Source organism: Miscanthus floridulus, chromosome 6, assembly GCF_019320115.1.
Source record: "Miscanthus floridulus cultivar M001 chromosome 6, ASM1932011v1, whole genome shotgun sequence".
In the NCBI taxonomy this organism is placed as follows: domain Eukaryota; kingdom Viridiplantae; phylum Streptophyta; class Magnoliopsida; order Poales; family Poaceae; genus Miscanthus; species Miscanthus floridulus.
This window is the reverse complement of record NC_089585.1, coordinates 21,591,950-21,604,092: the sequence shown is the minus strand read 5'-3', so window position 1 is coordinate 21,604,092 and position 12,143 is coordinate 21,591,950.

The window sequence follows — 12,143 nt, the reverse complement described above, 5'->3', positions numbered from 1 at the left end:
TCGCCCTCGACTTCGGCATCACCGAGTTGACCCACGCCTACGTCGATTCCTCGGAGGAGGATGAGGCATGGGCTGGGGTGGATTTCTCTAGACTCCGTGACCCCGAAACCATGCGCCGCTTCTTGACCACAAGCGATTACTGCTTTGGCCTACTCCGACTCCGACGACGAAGACACCTACGACCCCACTCGCGAGTGTTTCCACGTCGGGCTCAGGATGCCAAGAGCGGGCGAGGAGGATGAGGGGGTAGGTAGCCGTTCCCCGCTTCGCCTAGGTGCGGGCGCCACCACACCTCCACGCATTGTCCCACCGGCCGCACAAAACGAGACCCCCGCCCTTGCGCGACCTCAACACCCAGACCTAGAACAACTCCGTGAGCTCCAGGCCAAGGTCGAATAAGACCAACTCCTTCTGCAGCAGCTTTGAGACACTCTCGAACAGGAGCAGCAAGGTCACGGTGAAGGTGGGGGAGCCCGACGGAGGGCCCGCGACGTGCATCACCGCATCCATGACGACGAAGGGAGTGAGCAACCTCATCTTCAATCGCGCTAGCCAGAACGTTGCGGCTGCGGCAATGCTGGTCCGCGCAATGCCCGAGCCTTCTACCATGGAGGGGCGACGGGTTCGCGGCGAGCTCCGGGATCTCCTAGAGACCGCCGCGGTTTAGTAGGCCGAGAGTTCTGCCTCTCGACGGCACGGGGGCGCCACGAACCTGCCCACGGCACCGCCTCGGTAGGACAGGGAAGCCCCGGCTCATCCCGAGCCTGACCGAGCGCCGATAGCCCACAGGGTCCCCATGCTCCTGGACCGCCTCGGCAATCGACGCAAGGTATAGGGAGACCATGAGGTGGTCAGCAGGCGACGACGCCACGACAACAAGGGGCCTGCTCGGGGCTACCACCCACACCGAGGCGGTCGCTACGATAGCGGGGAAGACCACAGTCCTTCCCCTGAATCGCCAGGCCCTTGGGTCTTCAGCAGGGGCATCCACGCTGCTCTTTTCCCCGCCCGGTTTTGGCAACCAACCAACCTCGTGAAGTACAGCGGCAAGACCAACCCTAAACTCTGGCTCACCGATTACCGCCTGGCCTGCCAGCTAGGTGGCGCGGACGATGACCTGCTCATCATCCGCAACCTCCCCTTGCTCTTGTCGGACTCAGCATGAGCCTGGCTCGAGCACCTTCCTCCCTCACAAATCCACGACGGGCGTGACTTGGTTAGGATCTTCGTCGGGAACTTCCAGGGCACATACGTACGCCCTAGGAACTCCTGGGATTTTAAGAGCTACCGCCAGAAGCCGGACGAGTCTCTCCGAGACTTCATCCGGCGCTTCTCCAAACAGTGCACCGAGTTGCCCAACGTCGGCGACTCAGAGATCATCCAGGCTTTCCTCTCCGGCACCACCTGCCGAGACCTAGTTCGGGAGTTAGGTCAGAACGTGCCGCACACCGCTGCTACGCTTCTCGACATCGCCACCAACTTTGCCTCGGGCGAGGAGGCGGTCGGAGCCATCTTCCCCGACAGCGACACCAAGGGAAAACAGAGGGACGAGGCCCCCGAGGCTTCAGCCTCCCACCTCCCCAAGAGAAAGAAAAAGGGGCGCCTAGGAAAGCAGGAGGTCCTGGAGGCTGATCTGGTCGGGGCCGTAGAACACAAGAATCCCCGAGGCCCCAAAGGCCCTAGGCCTTTCGACGACTTGCTCAAGAAACCATGCCCTTATCACCAAGGCCTGGTCAAGCACGCCCTTGAGGATTGCTCCATGCTATGACATTACTACACCAGGCTTGGGCTCCCCGATGACGATGCCAAGTAGAAGGACGCCGGCCACCGGGACGAAGACAAGGACGGCGGGTTCCTCGAGGTACGCAATGCCTTCATGATCTTCGGTGGACCCTCGGCGTGCCTTATGGCGTGGCAACGCAAGAGGGAACACCGAGAAGTCTTCTCGATCAAGGTGGCCACCCCCAGTACCTTGACTGGTCTTAGGAGGCGATCACCTTCGATTGAGATGACCACCCTGACCATGTTCCAAATCCTGGGCAGTACCCACTGGTCGTCGACCCGATCATCGGCAACACCCGACTCTCCAAGGTGTTGATGGACAGAGGCAGCGGCCTCAACATCCTCTACGTCAATACCCTAGAGCTCTTGGAGATCGATCTGTCAAGGCTCCAAGGCGGCGTTGCCCCCTTCCACGGCATCATACCAGGGAAGCGCACGCGACCCATCGGGTGCATCGACCTTCCCGTCTGCTTCGGCACCCCCTCCAACTACCACAAGGAAGTCCTTACCTTCAAGGTAGTCAGGTTTGGGGGAGCCTACCACACCATCCTGGGGCAGCCATGCTACGCCAAGTTCATGGCAGTACCCAACTATACCTACCTCAAGCTCAAGATGCCAGGCCCTAGCGGTGTCATCATGATTGAGTCCACGTACGAACATGCATACGACTGCGACGTTGAGTGCATCGAGTACGTCGAGGCTCTTGTGGAGGCCGAGACCCTCATCGCCCACCTCGACCAACTCAGTGGCGAGGTGCCTGACTCCAAGCGTCGCGCGGGGGCGTTTGAGCCCACGGAAGCCATCAAACTCGTCATGGTCGACCCCGCCTGCCCCGACGACCGAGCGCTGAGGATCAGCGCCACCCTCGATATCAAATAGGAAGCCATGCTCGTCGACTTTCTCCATGCAAACGCCAACATATTTGCATAGAGTCCCTCGGACATGCCGGGCATACCGAGGGAGGTCGCCGAGCATGCCCTGGACATCCGGGCCAGATCTAGGCCGGCGAGGCAACGCCTGCGCCGCTTCAACGAGGAAAAGCGCAGGGCCATCAGAGAGGAGGTACAGAAACTCTTGTCGGCCGAGTTCATCAAGGAAGTGTCCCACCTAGAGTGGTTGGCTAACCCTGTGTTAGTCAAGAAGAAAAATGGGAAATGGAGGATGTGTGTAGACTACACCGGTTTGAACAAAGCCTGTCCAAAGGTCCCCTTCCCATTACCCCAAATCGATCAAATCGTTGATTCCACTACAGGGTGTGAGACTCTGTCTATCCTTGATGCGTATTCTGGTTACCATCAAATCAAGATGAAAGAATCTGACCAGCTCGTGACTTCTTTCATCACACCATTCGGCATGTACTGCTACGTGATGATGCCCTTCGGCCTCAGAAATGCAGGTGCCACATACCAGCGGTGCATGACCCTGGTCTTTGGCGACAACATTGGGCGGACCGTCGAGGCCTATGTAGATGACATCGTGGTCAAGACCAGAAAGGCTGAGGGTCTCGTCGATGACTTGAGGATAACCTTCAAATGCCTTAGAGAAAAGGGCATCAAGCTCAATCCCGAGAAGTGTGTGTTCGGGGTCCCCCGAGGCATGCTCTTGGGATTCATAGTCTTGGAACGCGGCATTGCAGCCAACCCAGAGAAGGTCTCGGCCATAACCAACATGGGACCAATCAGAGACCTCAAGGGAGTACAGAGGATCATGGGATGCCTTACAGCCCTGAGCCGCTTCATCTCATGCCTCGGTGAAAAAGGTTTGCCTCTGTACCGACTCTTGAGAAAATCTGAGCGTTTTTCTTGGACCCTCGAGGCCAAAGAAGCCCTCGACAGACTCAAGACACTGCTCACAAATCCTCCCGTCCTAGTACCCCCGGCCAGGGACGAGGCCCTCTTACTCTACGTTGCCGCAACGACCCAAGTGGTCAGCGCTGCCGTAGTGGTAGAGAGGCAGGAAGAGGGGCATGCTCTACCCACCCAACGTCATGTTTATTTCATCAATGAGGTGCTCTCCGAGACCAAAGCACGTTACCCCCACATCTAGAAGCTGATCTACGCCGTGGTCCTGGCCCGGCGCAAACTGCGTCACTACTTCGAGTCTCACCCAGTGACTGTGGTATCATCTTTTCCCCTGGAAGAGATAGTTCATAACCGGGAAGCCTCGGGTAGGGTAACCAAGTGGGCCATCGAGCTTATGGGGGAAACCTTGGCTTTTGCACCTCGAAAAGCGATCAAGTCTCAGGTCTTGGCTGATTTCGTGGTTGAGTGGACAGACACCCAACTGCCACCTGCTCAAATTTAGATGGAGTGCTGGACCCTGTACTTCGATGGATCCCTGATGAAGACCAGGGCAGGCGCAAGTCTGCTCTTCATCTCGCCCCTCGTAGTACACATACGCTACATGGTGCGACTCCACTTCGCCGCCTCCAACAACGTGGCCGAATACGAGGCCCTCATCAACAGCCTACAAGTCGCCATCGAACTTGGGGCACGATGCCTCGACGTCTGAGGTGACTCGCGGCTCGTCATAGATCAAGTGATGAAGGAATCAAATTGCCTCGACCCCAAAATGGAGGCTTACTGCAAGTTGGTATGACACCTAGAAGACAAGTTCGACGGTCTCGAACTAAATCACATCACGCGGAAGTACAACGAGGCCGCCGACGAGCTGGCAAAGATGGCCTCGGCACGGGCCCCGGTTCCCCCGAACGTCTTCGCCAGAGACCTCCATAAGCCTTCCATTGACTACACCTTGACGACAGAGGTGGGCCCACCGGTGGGACCCATGACAAAGCTCGACGCCCCCTCTGCTGCCGAGACCCCCTCGACCGATCCCGAGGTCATGGAAGTCAACACCGAGCCTCCGCAGACTGATCAGGACACGGATTGGCGAATCCCGTTCCTCGAGTGGCTTGATCGGGGGGAGCTTCCTAACGACAGAATCGAAGCACGATGGCTTGCGCGTCGAGCCAAGACCTACGCCCTCTACAATGACGAATTGTACAGGCGAAGTCCCTCAGGTGTCCTCCAACGATGCATCACTACCGAGGCGGGCCGAGCCCTGCTTTGGGACTTGCACGCAGGCGTCTGCGGGCACCATGCGGCGCCTCGGACGCTCGTGGGGAACGCTTTCTGCCAAGGGTTCTACTGGCCGACGGCGGTCGCCGACGCTACCAAGCTAGTATGCTCCTGCGAAGGATGCCAGTACTATGCTCGGTAGACACATCTCCCGGCCCTAGCCCTGCAAACCATCCCCATCACGTGGCCGTTCGCCGTATGGGGGCTCGACATGGTTGGGCCTCTGCAAAAGGCCCCGGGAGGCTACACCCATCTGCTGGTATCAATCGACAAGTTTTCCAAATGGATCGAGGCTCGCCCGATCAATCGAATCAAATCCGAGCAGGCGGTACTGTTCTTCACTGACATTATCCACAGGTTTGGGGTCCCCAACACCATCATCACTGACAATGGGACGCAGTTCACCAGCAAAAAGTTCCTGATGTTTTGCAACGACCGCCACATCCGTGTGGCCTGGTCGGCCGTAGGACACCCAAGGACCAATGGCCAAGTAGAGCGTGCCAATGGCATGATCCTACAAGGCCTCAAGCCAAGGATTCACAACCGGTTGAAAAAGTTTGGCAAGAAATGGCTCACCGAACTCCCGTCGGTCATCTAGAGCCTGAGGAACACTCCAAGCCAAGCCACGGGGTTCACGCCTTTCTTCCTGGTCTATGGGGCTGAGGCCATCCTCCCCACCGACCTGGAATATGGTTCCCCGAGGCTACAAGCCTATAACGAACAAAGTAACCGCACCACCCGAGAGGACGCACTTGATCAGCTGGAGGAAGCCCGAGACGTCGCGCTACTACACTTGGCCAAATACCAGCAGAGCCTACGGCGCTATCAGGCCCGACGCATCTGAGGCCGAGACTTGAAGGTAGGTGACCTGGTGTTGAGGTTAGCACAGAGCAACAAGGGCCGCCACAAGCTGACCCCGCCATGGGAAGGACCGTACATCATCGCCCAAGTACTGAAGCCCGGGACCTACAAGCTGGCCAACGAGAAGGGCGAAGTCTTCACCAACGCTTGGAACATAGAACAGCTACGTCGCTTTTATCCCTAAATTTCCAAGCATTGTATATGTCGTTTCTCGAAATACAATTAAAGAGCGTTCTTTAGTTGGTCTAATTTTTTAAGAAACCCCCCGAGCCCATTGTAGGTCTCGGCAGTACAGTAACACGACAAGGGAGACTCGGCTCTGCCTCGGCAGAACCAAGCCTCCCTCGGGGGCTAGATGGGGGACTTCCCCCTAGGTCCCACACACCATTCTTCAGTTGTTTTTCACAAAAATTCCTACGCCAGGACTCTAGCAGGCTCTGACGAATTAGTTGTAAAAACTCCTCGGACCAAGGTCTGTTTCCTAAACAAGAGGCTGGTAGAGTCGCGAGATGGCCTACGCCTCTGGGCTACGACACTCCCTCACTACCTCTCGCTCCAAGGACGGCTTAGGCCCCAAGGGGGTGTTTTGCAAACGAAATCCGATCAGGGGCAACAGAGGGCAGAGGCTCGGAAACATAAGAAAAACAACTAAGAAACACACACACCATTCTTTAGTTGTTTTTCACAAAAATTCCTATGCCAAGACTCTAGCAGGCTCTGACGAATCAGTTATAAAAACTCCTCGGACCAAGGTCTGTTTCCTAAGCAAGAGGCCGGTAGAGTCACGAGACGGCCTACGCCTCCGGGCTATGGCACTCCCTCACTACCTCTCGCTCAAGGGATGGCTTAGGCCCCAAGGGGGTGTTTTGCAAACGAAATCCAATCAGGGGCAACAGAGGGCAGAGGCTCAGAAACATAAGAAAAACAACTAAGAAACACAAATACTTCAAAAATAAAGGCCTCGACGGCCACAAGCATTACGATGCAAAAAATAACCCCTATTCTACTTTTACATAGCCTCCGGGGCATAGATCAAGGCTCAGGGCCTTCAGCACCTGCAGATGGTAAGGGAGGAACCACCTCCTCTTCGAAGAGCGTCGCCAGCGCCGTGCCAGGGCCTTCCGCCACCTCCATCAGGTTCGTGACCACCGCGTCTGCCTCCTCGTCATCATCAGGCAGGACATACCCATCGCTGATGGCCGGGAGGTCGACGCCGATGTAGTGAGAAGAGATGACGGCCAGCGCGCACTTGACACCCGTGTGCAATGCTCCTCGAAGCCGCTCGTGCATCTGGTTGCTTAGCGCGATCAGACGGCTCCCCAGGGAGCTGCCTGACTAAACCCCCTCAACCTCTAAGGCCTCGCAGGCGGAAAGGGCAGCACGTTTCAGCGCCTCATGCTCCCTAATCTCGGTCTTGAGCATCGTCTGCACCGCACTGGAAGCCTCGGTGGCCCGAGTGATCTCCGCCTCCGACTCTGCACCGAGGAAAATGGAATGAGGCCGAGCGAGGGAAAAACAACCTAAGTTAGGGACGGAAGCCCACGGAACTCACCCTTGGCCTTCTACTCCCAGCGTCGGGTCTCGACCTGACAGGTCTCGGCTTTCTCCTTCTAGCGTAGGGCCTCGGCCCGGGAGGCCTCGACCTTCTCCTTCAACCGCTGGGCCTCGACCCGAGAAGCCTCGGCCGCCCTGGAAGCTTCACTCCCCAGCTCTATGTCACGCAAGGGAATTAGGGAGTGAACATAAGAAAAAGAAACAAAATAAGGGGACTAAAACTCACCCTCGACCGTCCACCTCCAAACCACAGCCTTGGTCCACGAGGCCTCAGCTGCAGCAAGGGCCTCATCCAAGGCACCTTTCGTCAGCTGGTGTGCCCTCTGTTCTGCCCCCAGCTACCCCACGAGATCCGCGGCCGAGGCCGTAGCTTCAACGGCTCGGCCTCTGAAGGCATCCCAATCTCTGGCCACGTGGGTGAGCTCCTCCTCCAACTCCTTCACCTGTGCCGCCAGAGGGGCGAGCTGCGTCTGGGCCGTGGCCGCCTCGACCTTCACGTCGGCACAACGAAGGCGGAGGTCCTCTACCTCCGCGCTTCACGCCGATAGGAGCTCGTTGGCGCCGGCAAGAAGGCCCTTCTGCCGCTGAAGCTGGTCCCAGACGCCCCTCTCCCGCCGGAGAAAGACCGACTTCCCAAGGGACCGGGTCTCGAGCTCCTGGGCGACTCCGGGCAGTTCGTCGGCCACCACGGACAGCGCCGTCCGTAGCGACCGCTCTGCCAGCTGGCGGTACTGCTCGAAGGTGCCCCAGCGCCCGCCCTAGGCTGCGTCCTCAAGGGCGAACAGAGGCTCCCCCTCAGGATCATCCCGACTCCGCCACAGTACCCGCGGGTGATCCCACCCGCGAGGCTCGAGTCGCACCCGCACAAGGGCTGAGCTTCCCTCGTCCAAGAGCAGCGCTGGCTGCTCCACGGCATCAGTCTCCTCAGCGTCGACCACCTCCCGCGCCTAGGAAGTCTCGTTGGAGGAGATCGGATAAACCTCCGCCTCCCGGGCGCTCTCTCGCAACAACGGCGGGCCCTGAACCAAGGGCGCCACCGAGGCCTCTGCCGCCTTCATCTCCGCCTCCTGGACAGACGGCCTCGCCGCCATCATGACGGCCTTGGTGATCTCGGGGGCTCCGGCCTCTATAATTATGGCCTCGATGGTCTCGGGGGCTTCGGCCTCCGCCATCGTGGCCTCGGCAGACGCAGAGACACCGACCGCGGCCACTGCGGTCTCGGCCGTCGTGGGCGCCGTGGCCTCCGTCGCCTTAGCCTCAGAGACCCCGAGGGCCTCAGCAACCAAGGGCACGTCGGCCCTATCCCTTGTCTATGTAGGGGCCGCCTCGGCAACCCCTCCTTGGTTGGCCGGCCCCTTTGGGTCGACCCTCGCCGACGCCGCACCGCATTGGATAGTGGCTTGTGCCTCTGCCACCCAGTGGGTGGAGGAGCCGGGGCTCGCCTTAAGCGCCTTAAGGGGCGCCAAGGGGAGCTCGTCCGTAGGCCGCTTCTGACTAAGGAAAAATAACCTACAGGGTCAGCGCGAGACCAAAAAGGCGAACGGAATGCACTATGACCCCCGCCAAAAATACACTAACCTTGAATGGGGCGGCAATCGTTTCGCCACGGCGAATCTCATCCGCAACGGCGGAGGCGGCGGCAGAGGCGTCGCCTCTGTATCCATCGGCGCCGGTCGGTCCTCAATGGACCCCGCCGCCCCTTCGGTCCTCTGCGGGGGCGGTGGCGTCGTCTCCACCGCCACTCGCTCCACCACAGTCGCCGAGCCCACTGGGCTGACGGCGCATTTGCCCAACGCCCGCGCCTCGGGTGTGTCGGCCTCAGAGCGGGCAACCACCGACCCCGGGTTCGCTTCTCCTCCTCCTCCCGGGAGTGCTAGGCTGCTGGCCAGCGCCCCGGGCACCACCTCCACTACGTTAGGAAGGTGGTCCAGGGGACCTCGCCTCGCCTCGCCCCCGTCATCCCCGTCCGAGGCCTCCGTCGACAACGACGTCGACGGGGATTCCTCCAGCGGGAGACCCTCCTTCCTTTGTTGACGGCGGCGCTTATCCAGCTCCTCACGCGTGAGGAGTTGTTTCGTGCGTTTCGCCGCCTTGGCATCTTTCTGTTTTTTCTGCGCGTCGGCGTGCGCGTGGTTGATCGCCCGCCGCCTCACGTCCTTGAGAATGGGTGGAGGAGAGGAGCGCACGTCTCTCATCCCCTGCAGGAATGACGGACGCACATAAGGAAACAAGGGGTAAGGGGAGATTGAGGAGGCTCGGAGGCTACAGCGACGCACGACTTACCAGCGAAAGGAACCCCCGCGACGGCCGCATCGTGATAGGGGTCAAGTTGCCGCCCCTCAGCTTCGCCTCTACCGTCTCCCCCACCCGATGAAGAATTTCCTCGTCAGAAAGGGCAGAGGACATCTGGGTGCCCTCAATGGGCTCACCCGACTTCATCTCGAACAGCCGCCGACGCCGAGCCTTCAGCGGCAGCACCCTCCGGCGGTGGAAGGCGGCCACAACCACAGCCACGGTGAGAACGTGGCCCCGCAGCCTCGCCAGCCCCTCTAGAAGCGGCTGCAGCTTGGGCTGGTCGTCCTTCGGGACACCGTACTTCCATCTCTCTGGGCAACTCTCCACAATCCACCCAATGTAAGGGGAAAGTCCTCCATCGTCGTTGCGGAGGTAGAACCAACTCGTGTACCACCGGCGATTGGAGGACACGAGTTAGGCTAGGATATAGAGGTGCAGGCGGTCCTGACGCACTTGGAGAGTGTAGCCGCTAGCCCTCATCGCCTTCCTCTTACCCGATGTGCCCGTTGGCTTGGTAGTATGCCCCGCCCGGAATAGGTGGAGCCACAACTCCCAATGGGGAGCAATCCCCAAATACCCCTCGTAGACGACAACAAAGATAGCCGTCTGAGCGATGGAATTAGGATTGAAGTTGTGCAGCTCCACGCCATAGTAGTGCGGGAGGGCCCGCATGAACCGGTCCACTGGGACGCCGAGGCCACGCTCGTGGAAGGAGATGAAGCTCATGACGTAGCCGTTGTGAGGCCTCGGCTCCAGCTCGCCGTACGGAGCAATCCACTCTGGCCTGCTAGGGTCTGTCACCGGGCGAAGGAGTCCACCATTGACAAGCGACTGAAGCATCTCCTCGGTGACGTCCAACGAGTCCTAGGGGTCCGCCTCGACAACAACAATGTCGCCGGCCATGGGTGCGATGGAGGAATCGGGTGCGGCGGTGAGTTTTTTCTCTCTCTCCCACGCTCTCGCTTTTTTCTCGCTTTCTCCCTAGGCTCGCTCTTCTCTCCTCTTCTTCCCAGCACCCGCTGCTCTAGCGATGGCTCGACGGAGGCAGTGCTAATGCAGGCAAGGTAAGACGAGGAGGGGCGAGACTCCTTAGGTATTTATGCAGGGAGGAGGCAAAACGAACGGGTGACGAAATCGGGGAGGTTTTCCCCGATCCGGCGCGGTTAACCACGAGTCGGTTTCACCGGCCCACGCGCCCACATCTCCCGCATTAAATGCGAGGATAGTTACATCCCATCCACCACGTCATGCTCGGCCACTACGACAGCAGGCGTCGTTTCAAATCCCCATGAAACCGCCTCAAAAGGCGCGCCGCCCGTGCCGAGCCAATAGGGAAGATATTCCCTACGGCCTATTCCTTTCGTATGAAGGAACCGGGCTCTAAACCTATTACGATCCAGGGGTTCGAAGGTTAGGCCCCAAAGGGTTTCGACAGCCACCCCAGGATAACAGAGTTAGGGATGACCGCGGGCGAGCCTATACGGGGCCGAGGCCCAAGCAATCGAAACGCTTGGGATGCCCAAAGTCGTGTCCGAGACTAGGGGAAAGTCTCCGAATGGGATCCCACCGTAGGGAGGCACCGAGCCACTAAGGCCCAGCGAACGACCTCGGCACCCACTAGAGAAATCCTCTGGTACTCTTAGAGTGTGTCTCTTGACCGCTAGCCGTCCCCTAGCGAACGGGGTACGGGCCTCCACTCGGACTACCCGATAACAGCTCACCGGAAGTGCCACCGCTCGTGCCCACCGAGGGTAGCGAGGCACATTCCACCCCTCCTTCCGAGTGAAAAGGAAGCGTGAGGGTCGCACAAAAAAGTTAGGGGAACCCCCGACAGCCTTCTCGTTCAATGCAGAGGCTAGGGGGCTCTTCCTGCAACCTTGCCGAGACCCAGCGACCCCAACTCGCACTCAAAGGGGCTCGGCAAAACAAACCCTCCTTCCGAGCGAAAAGGAAGCATGAGGGTCATACAAAAAGACAGGGGAGCTCCTGACAGCCCTCTCACTCAGTGCAGAGGCTAGGGGGCTCTTCCTGCAAATACGCCGAGACCCCATAACCCGGGCTCGCGCCCAAAAGGGGCCTCGGCAAACAAACCCTCACGCGCGAGGGGCGTATAAAAAGCTAGGAGAACTCCCGATGGCCCTCTTGCTCCGCGTAGAGGCTAGGGCTCTTCCTACAACCTTGCCGAGACCAGAATGGGCTCGGCAAACAAACCCTCTGTCCGAACGAAAAGGATATGTGAGGGTCAGATGAAAAAGTCAGGGGACCCCCGACCGCCCTCTTGCTCCAGGCGAAGGCTTGAGGGCTCTTCTTGCACCCAAGACCAAGACAAACGGTCCCAGCCCATGCTAGAGGTTTAATTACAAAACACGATAAAGGGCACCGAGCCCGTTATGGTCCAAGGGTTCGAAGGCTGGGCCTCCAAGAGGTTTCGACAGCCGCCCCATGGCAACAGAGTCAGGGACGACTTCAGGGCGAGCCTACGAATGGCCTAGGCCTGAGCGAACAGTCGCTTGGGGCATCCTAAGTCATGTCCGAGACCGGCAGGGAAGTATCCGAATGGGATCCCACCGT